The sequence below is a fragment of the Aotus nancymaae genome, unplaced genomic scaffold (genome assembly GCF_030222135.1).
Source record: "Aotus nancymaae isolate 86718 unplaced genomic scaffold, 86718_ANA_hifiasm-v0.15.2.pri h1tg000014l, whole genome shotgun sequence".
In the NCBI taxonomy this organism is placed as follows: domain Eukaryota; kingdom Metazoa; phylum Chordata; class Mammalia; order Primates; family Aotidae; genus Aotus; species Aotus nancymaae.
Window position 1 is genome coordinate 71,813,238 of NW_026988425.1, and position 18,173 is coordinate 71,831,410.

The following is an 18,173-nucleotide window of genomic DNA, read 5'->3' on the forward strand; positions in this document are numbered from 1 at the left end:
ATCTGAATTTCTTGATGTTTTAATCCTTTAAGTGAACACTGAAATTTAAGGTTTTAAAAAATCATTGTTTGCATTACAGTTCTTTCACGACATTAAGTATTTACTTGGCATATTTGAAGAAAATATCAAATCTAAAATTTCCATTTGGAAATTAAGATTATTAAATTATAAAAATACACTTAAAGAGTAACAACAAGGCCAGGCGCAGTGGCTCACGCCTGTAATCCCAGCACTTTGGGAGGCCGAGGCAAGTGGATCACGAGGAGCTCGAGACCAGTCTGGCCAAGATGGTGAAACCCCATGTCTACTAAAAAATATAAAAATTAGCCGGGCACAGTGGCAGGCGCCTATAATCCCAGCTACTTGGGAGGTTGAGGCAAGAGAATCTCTTGAACCTGGGTGGCAGAGGTTGCAGCGAGCAGTGATCATGCCACTGCACTCCAGCGTGGGCAATAGAGTGAGACTCCATCTCAAAAAAACCAACCAAACAAACAAACAAAAACGAATGAAATGTTATAAAGATTGTTTAAGTGCTAATATAACCTTCAAAGAAGATTCGTAATACGCTTTAGGTACACTTTTCTTTTATACCTGCTACAAACTGAGTGGATACTCAGTCCATACAATATCTGAACAAAAAAATATTCTAATAAACTCAGGACTGAAGAGAAAGATCCAGAGATACTTTAGCAAAATGTTAACATTTGTGAAATTTGAAAAGTAGATACATGTATATTATTCCCTGTATTATTGTGAATATTTAAAATTGCTCACAAAAAACCATAAAACCTCACGGCACTTCTCTAGGAATTCTTATTGACAATGCAAAATTTGAATAATCCACCACATTTTACTTTATATAATATAGGCCAGGTTTTTTTGAGATGGGGTTTTGTCCTGTTGCCCAGCCTGGAGTGGTACGATCACAGCTCACTTCAGCCTTGACCTCTCAGACTTAAGTGATCCTCCTGCCTTAGCCTCTGGAGTAGCTGGGACTGCAGGTGCACGTGCACCACCGTGTCCAGGTTATTTTTTTCTTTGTAGAGATGGGGTCTCACTATGTTGCCCATGCTGGTCTCAAACTCCAGGGCTCAAGCGATCCTCCTACTTTTCCGCCTCCTAAAGTGCTGGGATTAAAGGTGCAAGCCACCATGCCCAGCCTAGGCCACATAACAATACATGCTATGATTATAATTACACTATCCAATATGGTATCCACTAGCCACCTGACCACTGAGCGTTTGAAATTCAGTTGATGCAACTGAGAAAGTGAATTAATTTAAACTTTATCTGATACTCAAGTCAGTGTCTGAAAAGCTTTTAAGTATATATGGAACAACCTGGGTATGTGAATCCACATTTTCCAATAGAAATTTTATGAAATTTAAATTAAGATCAAGTTTTCCAATAAACATTTGACATCTAAATTGAGATGTGCTCTAAATGCAAAATACATAATGGATTTCAAAGACTCAGGATTTTTAAAATATAATCTATCTCCATGACTTTCATATTAATCACTTTTAAAAAGATAGCATTTTGGATAGACTGTGTCAAAATATATAAAAACTGATTTTGACTTCCTTTTTAGAAATGTAAAAGTAAATTTCAAATTACATATGTTGTTCACATCATATTTCTAGTGGGGAATGTTGGACTAGACAATATTTTCTGTAGTCATTTCCCTACTGACAGACATATAGGTAGTTCTCATTTTTGCACTGTTACAAAATAGCATTACAAACAACGTTCCTGTGTGTTTTCTTGTGCACACATGCAAGAGATACACTAGAAGAATTCCTAGTCACAGGGTATTGGCATAGGTCACAGCACCTGTACCAATTTATACTCATTAGTTTTATACTATACCCTCCCAACATTTGGAAATGTCCAAGTAACATCTTTAATGTGTGCCAATTTTGGACATGGGAAATGGTATTTCACTGTAGTTTCAATCTGCATATCCCTGATCACTAGTGCGCTTCAGCAGCTATTCATGTATTTCTGGGCCATCTGAGCCCAGTGAATTGCTATACTCGTTTCTGAGCTTGTTTAAAACCTTATTTTAGCTCCAATAGTGAAAAAGCCAGAATTTAAAGCTCAACACTCAAACCACATCTCATATATCCAATTCTAACCACAAAAAGGTAAATTACAGTCCTTTGGCATAAAATTTAGTTTTTATTTTTCCATACCAAAATGTTTCCAATACTCCTCTAAATTATTCCATTATGAAAGGGTGAGCTGGTGGAGGTAGTGGAGGAGTAAGTAAATGCACGTTAGTCAAACTTTTAACTTACAGCTGCTTAAAATGTTTTCCTGGCTCAGTATCAAAAAACAATTTATACAAAACCTATTTAATGTTAAAATAGAGGTCAAAAGTAACACAGTTCTATTGCCAAATAAGTTAAATTCCTGGGTGTTTTTCAAACAGTAAATTTCCCACTTTCTCTATGCATTTTTCAATCCAGCATCCCTGATACTTGAAAGTGACTTTAACTTTCATCTGATCAAGTTTTGTCTAGTCACAGCTTACAGCTGGCTAAGTCTTTTCTGTGTGGTCCTCAAGTCATCCAGCTATAAGTCTACCAATGAGTAGCATCTGTTATTTTATGTATGGTACTCATATAGTCTCAACTTCCCAAGATTATTCCAGGTTTCATATTTGTTTTTTTGTTGAAAAGAGACTGTATTAAATATATCTAAAAGCGACTTCTTTTTTTTTTTTTTTTTTTTTTTTTTAAAGAGATGAGGTTATGTTGCCTTGGCTGAACTTGAACTCCTGGTCTCAAGGGATCCTCTGACTTCAACCTCCCACTGGGACTTTGGACACAAGCTACCTTGCCCCACGTTACTTTCTATTTTTGTCAGCTTTTCATGTAACAAAAACTATAGACAAAACTATTTTGTCAGATAATGTCTCAATTTGGGGTCTTGCAAATATAATCCCTGTAGTGATGTAGTGTTTGTGCTTAGATGCATTCAATCTATTTCATAAAAGTGGTGTTAATACAACCCAGTCATCATGGCATCATAGAAACCAAAATACATTTTCTGACTGTGAAAAGCAATTAACATTTTTCACCAGCCAAAAATATGATACAGGAATACAATAAGCTAAGTGGGAGGCCTTTTCCCTATTGGCTTTTCTGAAAGTGAGTTTTATTAGAAGTAGGGAGAGACTGACTTCTGAGCTACCTGAGAGAGGTAATCCTATAGATAAATGGGCCCCTTAACAAAACAAGCTTACTACAATGTTTCTCAAACCCTAGGTCACAACTCAGGGAGTCATGATCTATTTAATGGTTAACAAGGGGTATTTTTAAAAGTGAATGAAACTGTAAACTATCAGAAGTGCACCATACTTGGTGAGGACATATATGTTGTTCCAAGAAACTTTCAGCCATATATTTATACATGCTGGTCACAATGTAAGATGAATTTTTTTTTAACTGCAGATTATGGTCAAAAGGTTAAAGACCTTGGCATATGAAATGCTTCTATTTAATATTCATGAAAATTCTATGAAGCAGATACACACCACCCATCTTACAGTATGAAAACAGGGTTCCTGAGTGACTTCAAGTCACACAGCTAGCAAATGATATAAGCCTCTTTTTTTTTTTTTAACGCCTTGTCACACCACTGATTGAAGCAAAACAACACAACATGCTGCCACTTCACCCAAAAGCGGTGTTTTCATTCTCCCCTTTCTTGACGGCTCAATAGGTCATTAGCCACAGGCCCATTGAGTGCTTTTAAAAAGGGGGAAGCCACGTGTTTAATGCAGATAAAAATGGAATTAAACCTTACTGGACATCAAAGAACTAAAATTAAAACCATGAGTTATCTTTTTTTACCTGTCAAAATAGAAAACATTTTAAATGGCAGAATTCAATGTTAGTGAGAGCTTAAAGAAATCTGACACTTTCCAAAGCAGCCGGTGGGAGGATAAATTAGTAAAGTCTTTCTAGAAAACATCTTGGCAATGCATATCAAAAGCCATTATATAGCCATGAGAAAACAAAGTTGTAGCATATCCAGTGATAGAAAATGTCCAGTAAAGAAAACAGTTTATAAATTAGTGGATACTGTAAAAAAATGCGTCTCTAAAGCATAAGAAAAAAATACATGCAAGAAACACTTCAGCCCTTGCTCTGCCTCCCCTTCTCTCAACACAGAGACCAGAACGATCCTTCTCAAAACTCAACCTAGCATTGAAATACCCTGGGAAAAAAAAGTGGAGTGGGGAGGCAAGATAAAGCAAGCATGGCAAAATGCAGATAGTTTATTAAAGTGGATTGGATGATGGGTCCTTTTCTGTATGTCCAGAACATTCAATAACATATAGGGGCTTTTTTTGTTTGTTTTTTTGAGAGACGAAGTCTCACTCTCACCCAGGCTGGAGTGCAGTGGTGTGATCTTGGCTCACTCCAACCTCCACCTCCCAGGTTCAAGCGATTCTCTGCCTCAGCCTCCCAAGTTGCTGGGACTACAGGCGTGTGCCATTACCCCCAGCTAATTTTTTTTTTATTTTTAGTAGAGACAGGGTTTCACTGTGTTAGCCAGGATGATCTCTCTCTCCTGACCTCGTGATCCGCCCGCCTCAGCTTCCCAAAGTGCTGGGATTACAGGTGTGAGCCACAGTGCCTGGCCTGACATATAGTTTTAAACTAATAAAACACAGGTAGATCATTCCTCAAAACTCTCCAAAGGCTTCCCATCTCACTAACAGTAAAATACAAAGTCCTTAAAATGGCCTAAAGGAGACCGGCTGTGGTGGCTCACATCTGTAATCCCAGCACTTTGGGAGGCCGAGGCGGGTGGATCACCTGAGGTCAGGAGTTCAAGACCAGCCTGGCCAACATAGTGAAACCCCATCTCTACTAAAAATACAAAAAATTACCCGGGAATGGTGGTATGTACCTGTAATCCCAGCTACTCAGGAAACTGAGGCAGGAGTATCGCTTGAACCCAGGAGGCGGAGGTTGCAGTGAGCCAAGATGGCGCCATTTGTACCCCAGCCTGGGGAATAAGAGCAAAACTCCATCTCAATTAAAAAAAAAAAAAAAAAAAAAAGGCCTAAAGGCCTTGTACCAGTGTTTCTCAACCCTGGCTACACATTAGAAATCAGCTTCTACCCCCAGAATCAGTGGCCTGGGTGGGGAGCCCAGCATCAGTGGTTTTTAAGAGCCTCTAAGGTAATTCTCACATGTAGCCAGGAGGGAGAACTAGAGGACACGACCCCCTGCTCCCTGTCCAACTTCATTTGTCTTTTGCCCTCTTTTGTTCCAGCCACAGTGGCCTTCCTGATGTTTCTCAAACACTCCAGGCACTGCCCCCTTCAAGGCCTTTGCCTGAAGTGCTCTTTTCCTTCAGGCCTGTCCAGCACCTTCCTTTGTCTCCTCCAGGTCTTGGCTCAAATGTTACCTTCTAAGTGGAGCTATTCTTGGTCACTCTATGTAAAAATTACAGCCCCTTCCAGGCCTCCCTCCCCTCTTCCCTTCATTTATCTTACTCTTCCCCACGGTACTTATCGCCATCTGACACACAACATACTTTCTTATTTATTGTCCTTTCCCCCAAGTAAGTGTAATCTCCTCAAGGGCAAAGATTTTGACTGTTGTAATCACTGCTGTATCCTCAGCATCTCAAATATCTGGTACATATTAGATATTCAGATAATAATAAATGAATGTTTATACATCAAATTGTTTAGAGTTCATGGCAGTAGAATTACAAGTGACTTATATTTTCTTATCTCAATTTTCTATGTGAACATACACTTATAAGAAAATTGTTTTTTTTTTTTGTTTTTTTTTGTTTTTTTAAGGCGGAGTCTCGCTCTTGTTACCCAGGCTGGAGTGCAATGGCGCGATCTCGGCTCACCGCAACCTCCGCCTCCTGGGTTCAGGCAATTCTCCTGCCTCAGCCTCCTGAGTAGCTGGGATTACAGGCACGCGCCACCGTGCCCAGCTAATTTTTTTGTATTAATAGAGACGGGGTTTCACAATGTTGACCAGGATGGTCTCGATCTCTCGACCTCGTGATCCACCCGCCTCGGCCTCCCAAAGTGCTGGGATTACAGGCTTGAGCCACCGCGCCCGGCCAGAAAAATTGTTTTTTAAGCAAATTTTAATCCAATATATTTGCTTGCTTTTAAGAACACAGATAATGGAATGTTGTCTTAAATAAATACATAGGTAAATATCCACTGAGCTGCAGATTTGTGCACTTTACGGAATACAACATGCTTTAAATTTTTTCACAAAGCAAATGCCAGTTAAAAATATTATAGCCATAGGCCAGGTGTGGTAGCTCATGCCTGTATTCCTGGAATGGAAAGCTGAGGTAGGAGGATCACTTGAGCCCAGTACTTTAAAACCAACCTGGACCACGTAGTTAGACCTTGTTTCTACTAAAAATAAAAATAAAAAATAGCCAGACATGGCATGCCTATGTCCCAGCTACTCAGGAAGCTGAGGCAGGACGATCACTTTAGCCAAGAGTTTGAGGTTATAGTGTGCTATGATTGTGCCACTATACTCCAGACTGTGCAACAGTGAGACCCTGTCTCTAAAATAATTTTTTATAATTAAAAAAAATTATAGCCCCAGTGGTAGTAGATTCACCTGGCAAACAGATTTGGGGGTACTCTTGTCCAGAGAATGTTTCTTACAAAAGAAATCAGCCACAAATTTCCAACTGATGGAAGTTTTGCCATCAACTGTGTCTGTTCAGAATTCTCTCTGCAGTGTTTAATAATACTTAAGAGTTATCCTACAAAAGTAATCTTTAACTACCAACATAGCTTTAATTGTGAACCAGCAAGCCTTGCCCTGAGGGATCCCATGAATACCAACTTTAAGGAAGACAATCATCTAAAGCAGGACAAAAATTCCTAACTGGTTCTCCAGCTAACACAGCATAACAGATGGTTTAACTAAACAAGTAAAGATAAATAATAGCTGACCCAAATTATAAATAGAAAAAGTATCAATTCTACTAAAGCAAGCTTGCCAACCCATGGCCTGTGCACCGCACACAGCCCAGACAGCTTTGAATGTGGCCTAACACAAATTCGTAAACTTTCTTAAACATTATCAGACTTTTTTGTGATTCTTTTTCTTTTTTTTAAACTCATCAGTTATCGTTAGTGTTAGTATATTATATGTGTGACCCAAGACAATTCTTCTTCTTCCAACATGGCCCAGGGAAGCCAAAAGATTGGACACCCTTGTACTAAAGTCTTTGTATTTGGCAGACATTTTACAATATTTAAATCAATGATATTAATATTAGAACTCCAATTTCGGTTGCCTCATCCAACCATTTAAGAACCAGTTATTTTTAGTGCTTTAAAAATTCATGCCCCAGAGTCTGGACAAAGTGGTAATACCTACTCTTAAATCTTTGTTAATCAAAAACAGCCTCTCATTACATGAAAAAGAGTTCTAGAATTTCAATCAAGTGCTCTTCTGAGACATTTGAGAAGAACAAGTTAATCTTATTTCTTAAGAAAAGAGAAAGGAGTGGTATAAGAATTACAAGGGTACTATAAACAACAGCATGAGCATAACATACCACCCTGCAACAATTTCACATCAGTGGCAGTAATTTTAAAAATTTTATTCCAATAATAATAAGTATGGCTAAACTATGGTGAAATATGCAAAGTTTATGTAAATTTCTAAGTTATACCCTAACATTACAAAGAATTTGACACTATCCTATCACCAGTATATCCTAAATGTATTCTCTTTTCTGTTATTTATTTAGGTACTTTGGCAGAAAGAGCAAAAGTATTTGTTTTAGAGCCTGTTAACTAAGGAGCCTGTTAAGTATTCTGAACTTTCTTTTTTAAAAAAGAAAAAAATAGAGACAGGCTCTGACTCTGTCACCCAGGGTGGAGTACAGCAGCTCATAGTTTATAGCTCACTGCAGCCTCGAACTCCTAGGCTACGTGATCCTACCTAGTCAGCCTCCCAAGTAGCTGGGACTAAAGATGTGCACCATCATGCTCAACCTTTTTTTTGGTAGAGACAGGGTCTCACTTTGTTTTCCAGGCTGATCTACAACTCCTGGCTTGAAGGGATCATCCGGATCATCCTGCCTTGGCCTCCCAAAGAGCTGAGATTACAGGTCTGAGCCACACTGCTCCTGGCCTTTCTAAACTTTTTAAGACGAAAATTATTTCCCTCTTTATTAGTAATATAGTGAGATGGCAAATTTATGATTATCTCAATTCCCTAAAAGATGCTTTCACTGAATTAAGATTTAAAGCTCTTGAATTGATTGATAAAAGAAACTTCCACTGGATCACCATACCACTCAGTATCTCTTTTTTTTTTTTTGGAGACAGAGTTTCACTCTTGTTGCCCAGGCTGGAGTACATGGCTCAATCTCAGCTCACGGCAACCTCCACCTCCTGGGTTCAAGCAATTCTCCTGCCTCAGCCTCCCGAGTAGCTGGGACTACAGGCTCCCGCCATCATGTCTGGCTAAGTTTTGTATTTTTAGCAGACATGAGGTTTCACTATGTTGGCCAGGCTGGTATCAAATTCCTGACCTTGGGTTCCACCCACCTTGGCCTTCCAAAGTGCTGGGATTACAGGCAAGAGCCACCATGCCCGGCCACCACTCAGTATCTTAATGACAGTGCTAGGCAAAAAAATCGTGTGTTGCTGTTATACTCAAACAAGACTACACCTCAATCCATTCCTCACTCATTTGCCAAGAAACTCAGTCAGGTCGTTTTCCACTCTCATAATGATCTCATCTCAGGTTCCCGCTACATTTACTCATCTTTTTCTTTTCAACATTGTGTTCAACCATCCTGTTTCACCTTGTTCCTGATTTTATAAAATATTAAAAATTCTCTGCAGAAACTTAATGATTACAGATCTAATATAATAAAAACTGCATAGCTTAACCATCATTGACAAACTCAAAAAAGTAACAGTGACAGGAAAAAAAAAGCTGATGACAGTTTTAACCTTCTACAGTTGGAATTATGTGATGTCTCAGCAATTTTTCTTTCATATATTAATGAGCACACAAATTACTCAACAACTTCCATCATTTGTGCCAAAGGAAGGAAACCACAGGCTGCATAATTCAAACTTACTAATTTAAATATGCTACTCTTAAATCTGAAGACAAAGGCCTAAACTTATAAAATGGATATGTGGTACATTCTCTGGCTATAATTAACATTTTAAAGAGTTTACTATGTGGTCAGACACTGTTCTAAGCACTGTGCCTGTGTTACTGAACTCTCGGCCTTTATGAAGTAGTTACTACTATCCCCCTTTTGAAGATGAGGAACCTGAAGCATGGAGACAGTATATAACCTCTCAAGATGACACATTATAGAGCCGGCATACAGTCTGACCCTAGGGTCCATATCTTTATCTTATACTGAGTCACTGGATGGGAGAATAATTCTTTTATCACGTAAACCTGAGAGTTTGCTGCTGTTAGCAAACTCATGCCTGACCCATGCAAGGTGTTCAATAAATGCTGAAAAAATTAAATGCTTAGACTTTTTTTTTTTTTTTTTTTTTTTGGCCTGAAAGAAACCAAATCCAGATGAGAAGAATAGCAGGGGAAAAGTAGAAGGTATTTTTGTACCTCCTATTTTATCAAAATATTCTATCATGTCATCCTTCTCAGAATACCACATGTGATAAGATCTAGCCAATGTCTAAAGCAAATATGAGATGCTTTGGAATGAACAACCAACTTCCAGTCTCAAAGCCTCAAAAGGCTAAAACTATTATTATTTTTTATAATCTGTTACAGAAGTGGGATCATTCATCAAACAGATTACTTTCCCTTGCAGAAGGAAGACTCAAAAACTAGAATAATTGTAATGACTGAAAATAAGCTTTCAGAGCCTTCCAAACCACACTATCACTCCAATGAAGTACTATAACACAAACTGCCTTCAAAATACAGATAAAATGTGTTATCAGGGCACATATATACACCTCATGAAAATACTCAGGTACCCTTAAAAGTAATCATAATTATGTTGCTGTACTATCCCACTGTCAATAAAATTCAGTAGAGAGATAATTATGAAGATCTATCAATAACTTGTCACTTAGTCTGGATGCTAGTACCATGCTCTTCACAGTTCTCTCAGTGCTGTTACTGAAATATCATACCTGACAATAGTAATAGCACAAAGCCCCCAAATACTATGTAAATAGGAATCCAGTCATCAACATCACTCAGGAATCTGCCATCTGCATTGATGGCATTGCTCATCTCTCCTCCTTTCCACATGTCTTCCAATTGAAATGATGAAAATGAAAGGGTTCTAAGAAAACAATTCTGAGTGGAAAAAACACGAACTCAAGCTTTATTTTTTTCCCTCACACCACAACAACAATTAACACAAACAAAAGACTGTGACTAAATGTGGAGAATTTCTCCCCACCAACCAACAAGCAATCATTTTTGTAGTAGACACCAGCTGGGTGTCCTCTAATTTAATTTAGACACTATCTACCTGGAAATAGTGTCAGATTGCATAGGCTGAGGGCTCAGTCCCCCAAAACTGCCCTCTCTTGAGACACTCGTTGCCACTCTGGGTCTCCAGAAATTCTGACCAACTGGCTTTGAGTTGGGGTTTCTACAACCCCCTCTTTGAGTTCGATTAATTTGCTGGAACAGCCATACAACTCAGGGAAACACTGACATTTACTGGTTTATTATAGAGGATATTAAAAGGAATATAGATGAAAAAAATGTGTAGGGCAAAAGGGGGAAAGGATGTGAAGACTCCAGGCTCTCTCTAGGCATGCTGCCCTCCAGGAACCTCCACACACATTTAGCTACCTAGAAGTTCCCAAATCCTGTTGTCTTGGGCCTTTTATGGAGACTTCACTGGATAGCCATGAATGAAGCATGGATAACCATGTCAAAATGTGATTGGACAAAAACGGTGTAATTTAATGCTAATAAACTGATTGAAAAAACCAATGAGGCCTGTCTCTTCAGATTTTTCTGGCCTTTCTGTGCACATTCCTCTCTCTAGAGTATGGGGCAGGACCCTCTCTGAAATGAGGATCTGGTCAAAAGGAGGACAAAAAAACAGGTCAGAGAGAAATTCTATTTCCTGAGAACTGCTTCTGAGGCCTAAAGCACCCCAACAGTGTAACAACATTATATAGACTGTAACAAAGACTATGAAAGTTATGAGCCAGGAAAGAGATCCAAGATGGCCGATTAGGAGCAGCTCAGGATTGCAGCTACCAGCGAAAGCACGGAGGGTGAGTGGACACCACATTTCCAGACAGATTTTTATTGCCCACAGACCAGGAGATTCCCAGGCAGAGGAGCCCCACGGGTTGCCAGCGCAGCTGTTTTGGCCAGCGCGGCTATTTCAGCCGGAGCAGCTGTTTTGGCCAGCAACCCAGCTCGGCGGTTCTCCGTACAAAATACAAGGGTCCAGGCACCGTTTTAGCTGGCAATTGGAGCTCAGGGAAGACACAGTCGCCCATTCAACTGATAGAAAAGGGGACTGAAACAGGGAGCCAGGCCAGGAGATTCCCGGGCAAAAAAGCGCCACGAATCTCAGCGCGGCTGTTTCAGCTGGTGCAGTGGGTCACTGCACAGGAAATCACACACATACTGGTGCCTTTTCAACAGGTGACTGGAACACCTGGGAGACAACAAAAAAGGCTCTGAGGCAGGGAGCCAGATGATCAGGCTCGGCTGGTCCCACCCCCACAAAAAAACAGCAATGGGAAATGCTCTGGATTGAGAGTTTCACAGCAAATACAACTGAACTCGGGACAGTCCAGCTCTGTGGGGGAGGGGCATCCACCATTACCGAGGAACTCCATCACTACGGAGGTAGTCAGCCATTGCTGAGGCAGCCTGCTGTTGCCAAGGCAGCCAGCCATTACAGAGAGTGTCTGCCATTACAGAGGTGGGCCGCCATTGCTGAGGCAGTTCTAACTACACCCGTATGAACAGGACTGCAGGGAAGTTCACATGGCAGCTGGGCGGAGCCCACAGCAGCTCAGCAAAGCCTCTGCAGGCAGATAGTGAGTAGGCTGCCTCCTCACTGGGCAGGGCAGCCCTGAAAAAAGCCAGCAGCACAACAGAAACTCATAAATAAAGCCCTAACTCCCAGGGACAGAGCACCTGGGGATAAAAAAAGGGGGTTGAGTTCAGCTGCAGCAGACTTAAACGTACCTGCCCAGCAACTCTGAATGAACGACGGAGCTCACAGCTCAGCCCTTGAGCTCCTATAAAGGACAGACTATCTCCTCAAGCAGCTCCCTGACCCCTGTATATCCAAAGAGTCACCTCATAAAGGAGAGCTCAGACTGACATCAGGTGGGTATCCTTCAGGGACAAAGATAGCAGAAGAACTATCTTACTGTTCTGCAGCTGCTGCAGGTGATCCCCAGGCAAGCAGGGCCTGGAGCGGATCTAAACGGTCCTACAGCAGAGGGGCCTGACTGGTAGAAGGAAAAGTAAGAAACAGAAAGAAATAACTTCATCATCAACAAACAGGACATCCACTCAGAGACCCAATCTGAAAGTCAACAACTACAAAGATGACAGGTGGATAAATACACAAAGATGGGAAGAAACCAGTGCAAAAAGGATGAAAACACCCGAAATCAGAACACCTCTCCTCCTACAAGGGATCACAACTCCTCGCCAGCAAGGGAACAAGGCTGGAGAGAGAATGAGTCTGATGAATTGACAGAATCAGGCTTCAGAAGGTGGGTAATAAGAAACTTCTGTGAGCTAAAAGAACATGTTCTAACCCAATGCAAAGAAACTAAGAATCTTGAAAAAAGATTTTTTTCAAGAATAAACAACTTGGAGAGGAATAGTAGTGAATTGATGGAGCTGAAAAACACAACACGAGAACTTTGCGAAGCATACACAAGTTTCAAGAGCCAAATTGACCAAGCAGAAGAAAGGATATCAGAGGTCGAAGATCAACTCAATGAAATAAAACGAGAAGGCAAGATTAGAGAAAAAAGGGTAAAAAGGAATAAACAAAGTCAACAAGAAATATGGGACTGTGTGAAAAGACCTAATCTACGTTTGATAGGTGTACCTGAATGTGACGGAGAGAATCAATCCAACCTGGAAAATACTCTTCAGGATATTATCCAGGAAAACTTCCCCAACCTAGCAAGGCAGGCCAATATTCAAGTCCAGGAAATACAGAGAACACCACAAAGATATTCCTCAAGAAGAGCAACCCCAAGGCACACAATCATCAGATTCACCAGTGTAGAAATGAAGGAGAAAATGCTAAGGGCAACCAGAGAGAAAGGTCGGGTTACCCAAAAAGGGAAGTCCATCAGACTCACAGCAGATCTCTCAGCAGAAACCCTACAAGCCAGAAGAGAGTGGGGGCCAATATTCAACATCCTTAAAGAAAAGAACTTTCAACCCAGAATTTCATATCCAGCCAAACTAAGCTTTATAAGTGAAGGAAAAATAAAATCCTTTATGAACAAGCAAGTACTCAGAGATTTCATCACCACCAGACCTGCTTTACAAGAGCTCCTGAAAGAAGCACTAAATATAGAAAGGAACAACCAGTACCAGCCACTCCAAAAACATACCAAATGGTAAAGAGCATCAACACAATGAAGAAACCTTATTAACTAAGGGGCAAAACAGCCAGCTAGCATCAAAATGGCAGGATCAAATTCATACATAACAATATTAACCCTAAATGTAAATGGGCTAAATGCCCCAATCAAAAGACACAGACCGGCAAATTGGATAAAAAGCCAAAACCCATTGGTGTGCTATATCCAGGAAACCCATCTCACATGCAAGGATACACAAAGGCTCAAAATAAAGGGATGTAGGAAGATTTACCAAGCAAATGGAGAGCAAAAAAAAAGCAATTTGAGAGAAGACAATGACATGGATGCTTTAGTACAACCACCTTTAAATTGTAATAAAAGCAAAGAAGAGATAGAAAACAGGTCCAAGATAAATTCTAAATCTAAGTTTAGCCAGGAGTTGTAAGCATGCTTCACACGACTTTTTTTAATCAGTCCTTATCATGGTTTTATTTTCTCCTTCCTTGGTAAGAAATGTCAGCAGAGAAAAGATGATGAAAGTATACCTAAAGGTACGCCACAGACTGAATAACAAAATGCTAAAAATGTCTGCATTGGTACAATAAATTATTTTCAGTTAGCATGGACTATCAATTGTATTCATAATCAGTCTTGGGAAGTAGAAACGGCATTTGAACAAGACCATTTTTATACTTACAACAAGGCATTTAGAGAGTCAGGATTAGAAACCACATCTTCTGGTTCCAAAATCAGAGTTCTATTACTGTTCTGTACTGATTTCAATATACCTTTGCTGTAGAACTCCAACAAATCTCACATGCATTGAAATACTTACTATACTCTCATTTCAGAAACTCTTGATAATAATAATTAATACCTTTATGCATGGTGTTCAGATTATAGAAGGATAAAGAGGCCTGTAACATGCCAAGACTTGTTAAACTGGCCAATGAAAATTTTGCTAGATGGTTCAAAGGAAAGCTTTAGAATTTAGTTAGAAATATAAAGTACTAAAAAGTTTGCCAAACAACCTGGATTATTTTTAAACTCATGCTATGTGCAATGACCTTAATTTCCCTTAAAATGTCATTCAAAATAATAATTCCAATCTGTCAAAAGTCAACCATAGGCTGGGCATAGTGGCTCACGCCTGTAATCCCAGCACTTTGGGAGCCTGAGGCAGGCAGATCATCTGAGGTCAGGACTTCAAGACCAGCCTGACCAACATGGTGAAATCCCGTATCTACTAAAAATACAAGAATAAGCAGGGCATGATGGTGGGCGCCCATAATCCCAGCTACTTGGGAGGCTGAGGCAGGCAAATAGCTTGAACCTGGGAGGTAGAGGTTACAGTGAGCCAAGATTGCACCACTGCACTCCAGCCTGGGTGACAGACTGTGTCTCAAAACAAAAACAAAAACAGAAACAAAACAACAACAACAAAACAACCATAGTATCACTATTTCACAACATCCCAAAATGCATTAAGATAAAATGTCATAGCTAGTCCACGCTCCTCAGTCTCTGATAAAGAAGTTTTTCCAGGAAAACAACTTGCTTTAGTTTTAAAAATTTAATTCTCTACTAATTGTACTTGTGGGGAAGTTGTATATATTTTGTAAAAGCTTTCTGAGTCATTACAGGATTACTACAAACACAAATATAGGCATGCACACATGTGGTCAGAAAGCCTGGATTCTGGCCAGGTGCGGTGGCTCACGCCTGTAATCCCAGCACTTTGGGAGGTAGAGGCTGGTAGATCACCTGAGGTCAGGAATTTAAGACCAGCCTGGCCAACATGGTGAAACCTCGTCTCTTCAAAAATACAAAAATCAGCTGGGAATGATGGCAGGTGCCTGAAATCCCAGCTAGTCAGTAGGCTGAGGCGGGAGAATCACTTGAACCTAGGAGGCTGAGGTTAGAGTGAGCTGAGATCATGCCACTGCACTCCAGTCTGGGTGACAGAGCAAGACTCCGCCTCAAAAAAACAAAACAAAAAAAAAAACAAGCCTGGATTCTATAAAAATAAATTTTACTATGGCCTATTTTAGAAAGTACTTATTATTAGTTCTTTGAAAATGATGCAACTTTTAAGGTAGGTTTTTTTTCTTCTGAATCATCACAACTAAATATTTGTGATACAAGCAAAGAAGGAAAAACATACTTCGCTGGGTGAAACCTCAAATAGAAGAGGGAAGATCAACAGAAGACTTCAATAAATTGACAGACTTTTAAATGTAGGGCTGCATAAAAAACACTCTAACGTTTGAAAAATCAGATTTGTTGATAGCCCCTTCAAATGAGTGTAGAAGGCTGAATAGTGGCCCCCAAAGAAATCTAGAACTTTATATATATGTAGAACCTGTGGATGTTGCCTTATTTGGCAAAAGGGATTTTGCAGATGTGATTAAGTTAAGGATCTTGAGGTGGAGGATTACCCCGGATTAGCCAGGCCGGCCCTAAATGTAATCATAACTATCCTCAAAAGAGGGATGCAAAGGGACATTTAGCTACAGAAGCTGATATGATGAAGGAGATACAGATCTGAAGAGTCCATGTGCTAGCTTTGAAGATGAAAGGAGAGGCCATGAACGAGGAATGCAGTTCTAGAAGCTAGAAAAGTCAAGGAAACCATTGTCCCCTACAGCCTCCTGAGGGAGTGCGGGATTCTGACACTTTGATTTCAGCTCAGTTAAACTGCTTTCATAGTTTTGCACTCTAGAACTATATAAGAATGAATGTGTGTTGTCTTAAGCCACCAAGTTTGTGTAATTTGTTATAGTAGATACAGGAAACTAATACAATAATAGTGATAGAACCTTCATCCAGTTAAAATCTATCAACTCTCCACCACCTAGAATTATTCTAAATTCTATTACGTGTTTTTTATTAAGAATGTTTAATAGTGATACAATGACTGAAAACCAGCATAAGCTCTTAATAAAAACTTTATACTTATTAAAGCAATTTTAGGCAGTATGTTTGCCAACTGGGTATCTTCAACTGCAATGTAATCTGATGAAAATTAAAGCTCAAGAACAACAAATTACTGTCATGGGACAAGTTATAGCAATTATTCAAAAGTAACAAGTACAGTTGAGTGGTAAGTGTATTTTTCTCTTTTCACTAAACAGCAAACCAACATGTCACTTAGAAGTAGCACTGTTTCAGAGGCAAAAATAAAAATAATGAAATTCAACCAGAGAATAAGAAACAAGAAGAAAAATTTTTTAAATAATAAAACAATGAAAAGTAGCAGCAGCAACTGTTACAAAAATAAAACATCTGAAAAGGTGGAGAAAGAAACATTTTGTTGAATTCCTATTACATGTAAACACCATATATATATATATATATATATATATATATATTTCAAACAACTCTAAGATATAAAAGTAGAAAATAATGATAATGAGACTTGTTGGAGGAGGGAGCAGTTTAAATAACTAGCCAAAGGTCACAGCTAGTATTGGTATTCTTGAGATTAAAATCCAAGACTAACTCCAAAGCCCATAATCTTTCACTACTGCCAAAGAAAAAAAGGTATCTGGTAAAAAAAAAAAACTAAACTTAAATTTCTTCTTTCTTTACTTCTAAATAACTCAATGACCAACTCAAAAATCTCATAAATTATAAATCTTTGTTACTGTCATGCTGGCAAAATACATTCTATTTTCTCACTCCAAGACAGCCCTATGCCCTGTAAATTATTGTACTTCCATGTAAATGTTAGAAAATATTTTATTTCTTCGATTAGGCCAGGCCCTTTTACAAACTGAGAATTTTAACTTTGCTCACGCAAACAAACTTTGCTTAACTGAAAACCCTCAAGTATGAAACATGGTCTTAGTCATTCCTTCAACATTTATTTATTGACTATCTACTTGTGTCTTATGTTAGACACAATGTCAATTAAAGCAGACAGGTCCTAGTCTTGTCAAATTAATGGTCTAGTTGGGAGGGGAGGCAGACTACTAAATAATCAAAAGTTACAATGTGTGATGTGTCATCAAAGAATGATGCAAAGAAACAGAACAAAAAGATACTTTCCAACCATCACAATGCTCTATTTGCCCCACATAAAGCAATAATCTATATTAGTGATTACTAATCATTTATGATACAGATCTATCTACAACACATTTACATTTCACACTTTCCATCTTCTTAATTGCTTTTTCTTTCAACACTTAGGTATGGAATGATTAATGGGCCGCACTTTCAGATTCTCCAAGTAAACACTCTCACAGCACCAGTTATTTCTCCTTCCTGACACGTCACAGTTATAACTTTATTTTTGAGACGGAGTTTCACTCTTGTTGCCCAGGCTGCAGTGTAATGGTGCGATCTCGGCTCATGCAACCTCTGCCTCCCGGGTTCAAGCGATTCTCCTGCCTCAGCCCTCCGAGTAGCTGGGATTACAGGCATGCACCACCACGGCTGGCTAATTTTGTATTTTTAGTAGAGACGGGGTTTTTCCATGTTGGTCAGACTAGTCTCAAACTCCCGACCTCAAGTGATCTGCCCACCTCAGCCTCCCAAAGTGCTGGGATTACAGGCGTGAGCCGCCACGCCCGGCCTACAACTTTAT

General features: G+C 39.5%; 1 protein-coding gene and 1 non-coding gene across 2 annotated transcripts in view; both read right to left on the minus strand.

The window, feature by feature from the left end:
* Nucleotides 1–18,173, minus strand: part of HOMER1 (homer scaffold protein 1) — a 141,483-nt gene that overhangs the window by 92,590 nt on the left and 30,720 nt on the right. The gene's annotated exons all lie outside the window — the stretch shown is intronic.
* LOC135275026 (small nucleolar RNA SNORA21) lies at nucleotides 3,633–3,768 on the minus strand. Its single transcript, XR_010342749.1, has one exon. It is a non-coding gene; the product is annotated as a small nucleolar RNA SNORA21 (small nucleolar RNA).